Genomic DNA, 10,467 nt, shown 5'->3' on the forward strand with positions numbered 1-10,467 from the left:
AAGCTTAAACATGACATATCATACAATATGTTTCAATGAATATGTCCTCAGGAAATAAATCAGAAAATGATGATACCAAACTGATATGATAGATAATGGAGAAGTATGCATTCAAAACGAAAGTGTTCTCAAGAAGGTACTAGGTGTTTCAAAAAACATTTCCCACTTTTGATTCTTAATAATTCAAAATTTATATATCAGATAACATTGTCATTGATATGAGTAATAGCTGAATAGTGTACAATTTGGTTGAAGGTGGTTTGAATATGAAAGCATAAATCAGTTTCATGTAATCCATGATTAATTTCACAGTTAGGTTCCAGATTTTGCTCTATTTTCAACTCTCTGTACAAAATTTCATTTTGCACAGGGGTCAATGGGTGTGTATGGGAGTGTGTGGTTAACACCCTGACAATGGTCCTGAACAATGGCCAGAGTTTGAATGCTTCATTATTTATTCATGAGAAATTCCACTATCACAACTAGTCTTTATTCAGCCTCTGGCAGTATCTGTGTAACAAACGCCTGCCGATACTGTCGTTGAGTCGTGACAGTGCTCTCCCTACTTATGAAAAAAGAAATTACAATGATTACCTTCTGTTCTATCGTAAACATGGTGACAGGAAGCAAAGAAAATCAATTAGAGTATACACTTGTGTATATGGAGCCTTAAATTAATCTACTGTGAAACAAATCGCCCCAATGATAAATGCTGCTGAACTCTTTACCAAAAATGATCTCTTTTTATCGAAAAAGCGAAAAATTTGTCAGACTATTTAATTAGTAGACAGTTGTATTAAAATTAGGAACTTTAGATAATTTATGCTTATTCATCTCCCAAATTTAGTGATATGTGAAGCAAAATTTCAAAATGATTGCCAGCTGGAATGAAATGAGGTGTTTGCAAGCACATGGAAACATGTGCTTACCTTTTCCATACGTGCATACATTTTACCCTTTACCGTGCATGAATTCAGACTAGCAGTGCCCAGGGCAATCCACATGAATTATTGATTAAGCATTCATGTGCCTGGGAGCGCGAGACTGACGCCTAGTCAACAGGTGGTTCAGGCATGTCCATTGTTAAGGGCCATTGTCAGCACACACTCGCATACACATCATTGGTTCCTGTGCAAAGTTCAATTTTTGTACAGAGGGTTAAAATTTGACCAAAATCTGAAACCTTACTTCAAAATCAATCTTAGATTTAATGAAACTTTTATGCTTTCACATTCAAATTACCTCCAACAAAATTGTACACCTTTCAGATATTACTCATATCAATGACAGTTTTGTCGGATGAATAGTTATTGAACTATTAATGATCAAAAGTGGGAAATGTTTTTTGAAACACTTAGTATGAGCAAAGTCCAGAGCAGTGAGGTTTAGCCAACTTGAGAGCACACAAGTGGACAGTGTGCCATCTCTAATACCCTCGTCACACCAAGCTAGTTCTCACTAGGTTATCCCAAGGAGGTGGAAGAGAGATGGAGAGTGCTCTTTGTGAAGCTACCATAGGATGGGATTAAAGGCATTATTTACCATTGGCAGATAAACAAAAATCCAGCTTTAGTGCTTCAATATTAGTTCTTAAAGGACAAGTTCACCTTCATAAACATAAGGATTGAGAGAATGTAGCAATATTAGTAGAACACATCAGTGAAAGTTTGAGGAAAATCGGACAATCCGTTCAAAAGTTATGATTTTTTGAAGTTTTTGTGCAGTAACCGCTGGATGAGGAGACTACTGCAGTGTACGATGTCACATGCGTACAACAATATAACGAAAATATAAAGAGAATTTCACAAAATTCCATCTTTTGAAAAAAGTACACATTCCCCTGACTCGTTACCGACAAATGTTATGGGTAATATTATTCCCCCTGCCTTTAGAAAGAGGCAAGTCAAGTGCTCTTTTATTATGCGAAAAAAGTGGAAATATGTTGAATCTTCTTTTACATTTCCTTTATACTGTTGTACGCATATGACTCACAAACTGTAGTAGTCTCCTCATCCAGCGGTTCCAACACAAAAATTTAAAAAATTCATAACTTTTGCATCGATTGTCCAATTTTCCTCAAACTTTCACTGATGTGTTCTACTAATATTGTTGCATTTTCTCAATCCTTATGTTTATGAAGGTGAACTTGTCCTTTAAATGTGAGTTAGGGATAGAAACAGTCAGTGTAAAAAAGTGATTCAGTATAACCAATGTTAAGTAATGTTAGATATTTTCTGAAAAAATGCTACAATTTAAAGCATCTCAGATGGAAGTTTGAAGGGGAAATCTCCAAATCTACGTCAGTCCCACAAGTGTGTTTTTGCATGTTTTCTCTGAGAAATGTGTTGAAGTTGGGACATCATGGCGAATTGACTCCGGCCCATGCAGCCCGTCTTCGATCTGGGAATGGTATTCAGGAAAGTAGCTCCAAGCTCCCTTCTGTAACTCCTAAACTGTGATGAATTTGGTAAATCATTGAAAATGTATAGCTCAGTGACCAAAATGTTATCACACACATACACCCTATCGTTATGTTAGAGCTGGTCTTAGGCGAATCATTTTTTTTTTTTTTTTTGATATAGAAATATCATGATTTCTTAAAATTGCTTGGTCTAATTTTATATATGACCCTGCATCACAAATCAAGAAAAAGTCACCAGACATGGATTTTTCGTTAGGGCAGAAGAGCAGACTCTAGGCTTTAAAATGATGTTTAACTCAATTCAAATAGACTCCCTTAATCTATCTAAATACTTGAAAGAAAGCACACACTCTGGAAAAGTGTGAACTGAAAAAGAGGCTCTGAAGTAAAGGGTCCATTCAAGCGCTTAATCTTTACCAAGCCGTGCTAGCTGTGCGATGAAATGGACAAAACACAGGATGTAAACCACAGGAGCAACAACAATGAAGGGATTATCAGATTAAGCTGAAATTGAGCATGTTCTATGAAGACATTCTGTCCATGATTAATGCCAACTTTCAAATCAGTAGCATTATCCTTTCAAAAGTTATTAGACTTGAAAGTGAAGAGTGTTCGAAGGATTTCAAGAAATGAAAAAGGGGCCTCTAAGACATACCTGATCATTCTACTTTCCCCCAAAAAAGGGTTGTAGAAAATCTGCTAAAAACTCACTTTCCCATTCATGTTATGATCCCAAACTCAAGAAAAATGAAGAAGAAGGAAAGCTCTTTCAGAAAATATGAAAAACTCAAGATTGACTCGGTTGACCCATTTCACCTTTCTTGAGTCCTCACGTAAAATCAAGGGGTGCAACTTTTTGTTGGTTGTGATGCATGGTCACATATTTTTCCTACGTATGCAAATGCTCTGAGCTCAATTGTATTAGAGTCTACATGTTTTCTTGATAATTCTTATTAGCTCACCTGAGCCGAAAAGCTCAAGTGAGCTATTGCGACCGCTCTTTGTGCGTCGTCTGTCGTATTTGTCTTCAAATAACAATGCGTTTTGCATTGCCTACTCAGTTACCCACCAGAAACTGAGTAGGACCCAGCGCTGCAAAATTTACGAGCGACGCAAGTGCCAACGTGAGTAATTGGATTAGGGGGGAAAACATTCCATCCTGGGGGTAAGGAGCTTGGTCAGGGTAGAATGTGTAACGTCGGCCTTTAATTTGTTCGCGAACAGTTACAATACATCTATCTCACTTGTACCCCCTCACAGTCAGGTCATATCAAGTTCAGATCAAGTAAATTTGCTGCTGTCAAGCAGTTCAAGCCCATCCGTAGTCAGCTTAAATCCATTCTTAGCTAAACACTAAGGCACCACAGAAAAACCTGATAGAGAGATATCTTCGTCGCGACGATGTCGCATTGTGCATGTTTGATGATTTGCATATGAACAGGCGTCACGTGCATATGAATAAGCAACCGTGCATATGAATACACATACTTTCTATTCATACCTTTGTTTATTCGTCCCGACGATAAGCGACGATAGAGAAAGGATTCCCTTTCACTAATCGTCGCTCTTCGTCCCGACTTACTAGCTATTTCCAAAGTTCGGCTTCTATTGTGCCTTGCGTTTCTTTTGTTAAAAACGTCGCATATCGTTCCCGACGAATCATTGTTCAACCGTCGGGAGACGTTCTGACTTTATGGCTTCGTTTCAATGCCGTTCGTGTTCAAGTTTATGTTTTGTTCAGCTTTACTTGTCACAGCATAAAGCCTGTTATCCGTGTGATCTAAAACGTCGCATATCGTCCCGACGAATTACCATTACTGTACCACCGAAATTCCGTCTCTGTTCCATCGTCGAGCAACGTCCAAAACGCGTGGCTACAGCTAATCCGCTGGGTGATATGATTCGCAATGCCGAGTACGATAATGAATGGGAAGTTTTGTGTTTTCACGAGAAAAAAAAAGTATTCTCGCTGCTATAGATAATTGTGAATAACAGGCTGACTTTCCGTCTTTTGTGCAAATGGTAGTTACGGCGATGTGAAAGGAGACTTGACCGCAGTCGATAGACATTGAATTTGTATTATCTTGTCTTTACGCGTAGGAAACACGGCGGAGAGATTTTGTCCGGTTTACAAACGAAAACTTGACCATCGTTGCAAAACTTATTTGATGGTCGCCGTTCGTTGTCAAACTCCGACAACTTCTGCCATATTTTTTGCTGTAGAATACATTGATTTTTTTTTTCGTTATTTGACACAACATTGAATCAAATATTTGTATTTTAACAACGTGTTTACCTATTTATTCTGTTGTGGCATTTACTTCAACTGGTCGTCGGCCTTCGCGTGGTTGTAATCATTGTTAACATTTATGTCGTCTTGTAAAATTTTAGAGCGGGCGGAGAGATTCTGTCCAGCGTTCAAACGGGAATTCGACTGCAGAACTTGTTTCAGCTGCCAATCCCTGCTGACTGTTCTCATTGTTTGTTATGCTAAAAAAGGGATATTGATTTCATGTTGTCAACATACCAAAAATGTCAGCTGCATTCGCCTTTTAACCTTACTGTAAAGGCGGGGTTTTTTTTTCACCCACTTTGCGCAACCAGAAACTAGCGCAAAAAGAAAATTATGCGAATGTTTTCACTTGCCATTATGTTTCAGGAGATGATGTCTTGGTTTCGGTAAAATACGAAACTCTCTTTCACGGCCAAGTGCGAAGAATTGGTCACTAAGATGGTTGATGGTAGCTACGACGACTTGTAAGGAAACTTGACTGTTATCGAATTAATTGTTAAGCTTCAGGTGGAGAGATTTTGTCCAACTTCCAAACGGGAACTAGACGAACATTCTTATACTTATTTCAGCTGGTTGTCTTTCTTTGTTAAACTCCGTTGACTTCTGTCATTTTTGTAGCTGCATGGAATACATTGATTTCTGTGTTCTTTGACACATCATTGAATCAAATCTGTGTATTTTAATACCAGGTTTATCTTTTTACTTTGTTGCGGCATTTACTTCAACTGGTCGTCGGCCTTCGTCATGGTTGCAATATAATTGTTAAAATTTATGTCGTCCTGTAAAATTTTAGAGCGGGAGGAGAGATTCCGTCCAGTTTTCGAACGGGAATTCGACTGAAGAACTTGTTTCAGCTGTCCATCCCGCTTTTGTCGATCCCTGTTAACTGTTCTTATTGTTTGTTATTCTTAGAAAAAGAGACAAAACAAAGAAAAAAATTGATTTCGTGTTGTCAACATACCATAGAATGTCATCTGCGTTCGCCTTTTAACTTTACTGTAAAGGCGGATTTTTTTTCGCCCACTTTCCGCAACCAGAAACTAGCACCAAAGGAAAATTATGCAAATGTTTTCACTTGCCATTATGTTTCGGGAGATGATGTCTTCGGGAACACACACACACACATACAAAATATACCACACACACAAACACACACACACACACACACACACACACACACACACACACACGGAACTCTTTTTTTCACGGCCGAGTGCGAAGAATTGGTCGCTATAAGCCCCTTTTACACTTTCACGGATTGCATCACGGATGACCACGGATCGTCAGTCCGGGATCATCGTATTATTTCCGGCATGACCGTGTTGACTTCGTGAAGTCATCCGACATTATCCTTGATCATCCGGCATGTCCGCCGAAAAAAAAAAAAATGAGCTTGCTTAATTTTTCATCCCGGACATCACGGATGGAAATCAATACTGAGGCTATACTTTTTTTACATGTTTAGATTAGTTTCGTTTTGATAGTAGCGGAATAGTGTGCAATGAAAGCCGACTTATGGATGTTATCATAATAAGTTATCGAGTCTTATACGATACACTGTTACCTGTAATCTTTAATTATAATTTTGCGATTTTCGTCTTTTACGTTAACTTTCAGTATATGTATTATATATCAAAATGGACATGCGCCATTTTAGATACTGAATAGAGTTATTCTGACTTTAGATATCAAATAGAGTTATTCTTGACAACGGTTTGTTACATTAAACATATTCAAAGTGCTTTTTTTCAGTACCATGCATTCTATCAAATGTCTAGTAAGTTTACAACTAAGAATTAGTATGCTTAGAATTGCACCATTGGCCCATTTTTATGCATGAGCCAAATTTCCCTCTTTTTTGTACGCGGTGGACACCTCAGTGTCTATATAGAATATGAGAATGATAGTTATTTCAGGCTAGAGGGGCGCATCAATTTTGAACTTTGTGTTTGAAAGGCTATTGTCATCTTAAAGACGACTAATGATGTCGCTCAAATCGACTGGAGCAAGCCCTCTTATGATTCATGCTCGGATCTATAAAGACTTTATGGTCTAGACATTCCCAGTAGTATACGCGAAAGAGACGGGACGAAAAGCATCGGTGGTACACAGGATGTGGTTGCTTAGGCGACGCTTTCTATTGTCGGGATGGGGATGAAGAAGGTTCTTTTATTATGTGAAACGTTAAGCGCGTGGTCATCTTAATCTCCTGAAAGTAGCTAGTACAATATAGGAGTCCATTCAAAAAGAAACTGCCGCGTACCATTGAATTGTATATCAGAGAGGCTTACAACCTGTTTCTTTTCTCGGACGAAACGCTAAAGCAGTCCTGCTTAGCGACGGCGTTCACGCTCCATCTCACGCACTACCATGAGAAGGAATAGCGATACCACGCATGATACATGAAAACATGTTTAAAAGGCGAGAAAACTAATGAAGTTTAAAGTTGACTTCTCCTTCCTCTTTCAATGAAAACAGAATAATTGAATAGATCTATTGAAGCGGATTGTCACTGCTGCGAACGATCGCCATAGCATCGTTAGTCTTGCGAGCAAATCGAAATCCTAATACTTTTATTTTTGCCTGATAATATGAGTAGTAACCCTTTAAAGGACTCGTAAATTCGACGTTTCAAACAGTATAGTAAAACAATAAAATGTATTTCAAAAACATTTGGATGCGTTGGGTGTTAGCATTTAATAGCATCCATCTGCATTTTATTTTCCGTCCGTATTGCACACAGAAACGCAAGCAAACATTATACTGTGAATACGCTGTAAAGCATCGTATCATTATTAAAAGTGTATTCATTCTTCTTTTATTTTCAGCCTGCTTGAAGTAGTAGTCAAACCATGTGATCAGTTAGGCAGCCTATGTATAAAGATAGTCGTTACTCAATATTCGTTTGATTTGTTACTGTGTGGTTACGATTACGAACGTTGGTTATGAGTCCGAAACACTCGTTCATATTGAACTACATTTATAAAGGTCAAAGCTGTTTCGATAGTATAGCTCGGTACGAGATCAAATCGCAATCGAAATCATCAGAATGCTATCATAGGCGGAAATTATAGCTGTGGAAAACTTGTATTAAATATAGGTCAATAAAGATTGCCATATCCAATCTCCGTAAAAAGTTTTGATTCATGCCATCCTCTGAGCATTTTGAGATATTTTGCTTGTGTTTTGATTATGTTACGATTTAGGTTTGAACTATGAAAATTGAAAGGTGTGGTTACCTCAACGATGTCGCAGTTCCATTAACCATGATGGGTAAAGGGAATTCATGACTTTATAAGACTAATCCTTGCTAAATTGAAGATCAATTCTTTAAACCATCACTTATGTCTTGTAAATAGATACGTCTGTAATCATAACCAAAATGCCTTAGGAGACAAAAATCATCAAACGTTTATAAGCGTCATCCGACAAATTTACAATTGACAATGCGAATGTATGATTGCCCCATTTGCATGTAGCTGTAAGCTATCTTTACGTTGAAGTTAACTTCCCTCCTTGAGAAAGAGAAAAAAAAAGTCGGGTTTTCGCTAGAGGTACTTATAAGGAAACGGTATAAAAACAATTATCAAGAGATAACCTATACAAACATGAAACAAACGCATATTCTGTTCGTTATATGCATGGATCTGTTTATTTGTTTGTTTGGTCATTATTTTAATGGCATTGATCTTGTTTTTTTTAATGGCATCGGTCTTGGTCGGGGGAAAGATAACAAAAAAAAAAATGTATCACTCTGTTATCAGATCAGGATGATTGCGAGAAGGGTGTACATGTATTCCCGCTTTTTATACCCCCGCCAAACGAAGTTTGAAGGGGGTATATAGGAATCAGTGGACGGTCGGGCGGTCGGGCGGTCGGTCGGGCGGTCGGGCGGTCGGGCGGTCGGGCGGTCGGTCCGTTGCAAATCTTGCGTCGTGAACTACTTCCTCAGTTTTCAACCGATTCCCGTAAAACTTGGCACAGATGTGTGCCTTGGGTTGTAGATGTGCAAGACGTATTTTTTGACAGTACCCAAAAGTACGTTGCCATGGTAACGGCATATTATGGGCAAAAATGGGTACAAATCTTGCGTCGCGAACTCCTCCCACAGTTTTTGATCAATTTTTATGAAATTAGGTACAGATGTTCATCTGAATATGTTAATGTGCAAGACACATATTTCCGCAGTGGCAAAAAGTGCGTTGCCATGGTAACGGCATGTTATTGGTAAAATATAGGGCAAAATGCTTCATGGCAAAACTACTTCATCAGTGTTCTTCCAATTCTCATGGAATTCATATTGAATGTTTGTCTTAGGATATAGGTCAGCATGACACATTTCTTGACAGTGACAAATAGTATGTTGCCATGGTAACAGCTCACATATTATGAGCCAAAATGATGGAAAATTTTGTGTTGCAAACTACTTCCTCAGTTTTTGCCCAATTTCCATGAAACTTGGTACAGATGTGTGCCTTTGGTTGTAGATGTGCAAGACGCATTTTTTGACAGTACCCGAAAGTACGTTGCCATGGTAACGGCATATTAATGGCAGAAGATCAAGGAAAGATCTTGCGGATTTAACTACTTCCTCAGTTTTTTGACCAAAGCTTATGAAATGTGGCACACACCTTGATCTTGGTGGGAAGATGTGGAAGACATATTTTTCGGACGTGTCGGAAGCTGCGTTGCCATGGTAACGGCATATAAATGGCAGAAGATCAAGGAAAGATCTTGTGGATTGAACTACTTCCTCTGTATTCGACTGAAGCTCATGAAATGTGGCACACACATTGGTCTTGGTGGGAAGATGTGCAAGACATATTTTTTGGACGTGTCGGAAGCTGCGTTGCCATGGTAACGGCATATTAATGGCGGAAGATCAAGGAAAGATCTTGTGGATTGAACTACTTCCTCAGTTTTTGACAAAAGCTTATGAAATGTGGCACACACAATAGTCTTGGTGGGAAGATGTGCAAGACATATTTTTCGGACGTGTCGGAAGCTGCGTTGCCATGGTAACGGCATTTAAATGGCAGAAGATCAAGGAAAGATCATTCCTTGGGTAAGACTGTCGTCACGGGGCGGGGGTATTAATCACCGTCAGTGATATTTCTAGTTTTATACAGGCAAACAATAAAAGCTCTGTATGCTATTATAAAAGCCTGAAGGCAAAAGGCAGTTTCAACGTTCAACTTATAGTAACCATAATAGGACATAAAGTAAGTTAGCGTCTCACTGACTGTGGTTCTTTTGTTTTGGCAAAACATGAACACAAAGGGGGTCTGAAATTTTTTTTGTACATAGTACTTGTAGCAGACATTTATGCAGATTCTCCAACAGCATCGCTCCATTACGTCACTTCCTGCTATCAATGGCGAAGAAAGGATGATGGCTGCTTGATTATCCATTCCTTGAGATTGCAGGAAGCTCACCTTTCTTGTGTGTGTGTTTCGTTGTGTGTGGTTCTGTGGTACTCAGTTACAAGGCGTGAAGGTCCGAGTCTTTTCATTCTGATTACACATTTCAATACAGGCAACTGATTCGAGTTTCGCAAAGCTGTTGAGGCAAATTCTTTGCACACTTGACCTCTGAACTGTCAGGTACACGTACTGCACGAAAAACATTCTTATTTAACAAACACATTTTGTGTAGCGACAAAGCTTTCTGTCATTTTCTCAAATAGGCCCTACTTCTAAAAGTGCTCAGATGAAGAGATTTCACAAAGAGAACACGAGTTGAAAATGGGCAT

Source organism: Diadema antillarum, unplaced genomic scaffold (assembly GCF_040938485.1).
Source record: "Diadema antillarum isolate AM-2024a unplaced genomic scaffold, OU_Dant_1.0 seq00002084_RagTag, whole genome shotgun sequence".
NCBI lineage: Eukaryota > Metazoa > Echinodermata > Echinoidea > Diadematoida > Diadematidae > Diadema > Diadema antillarum.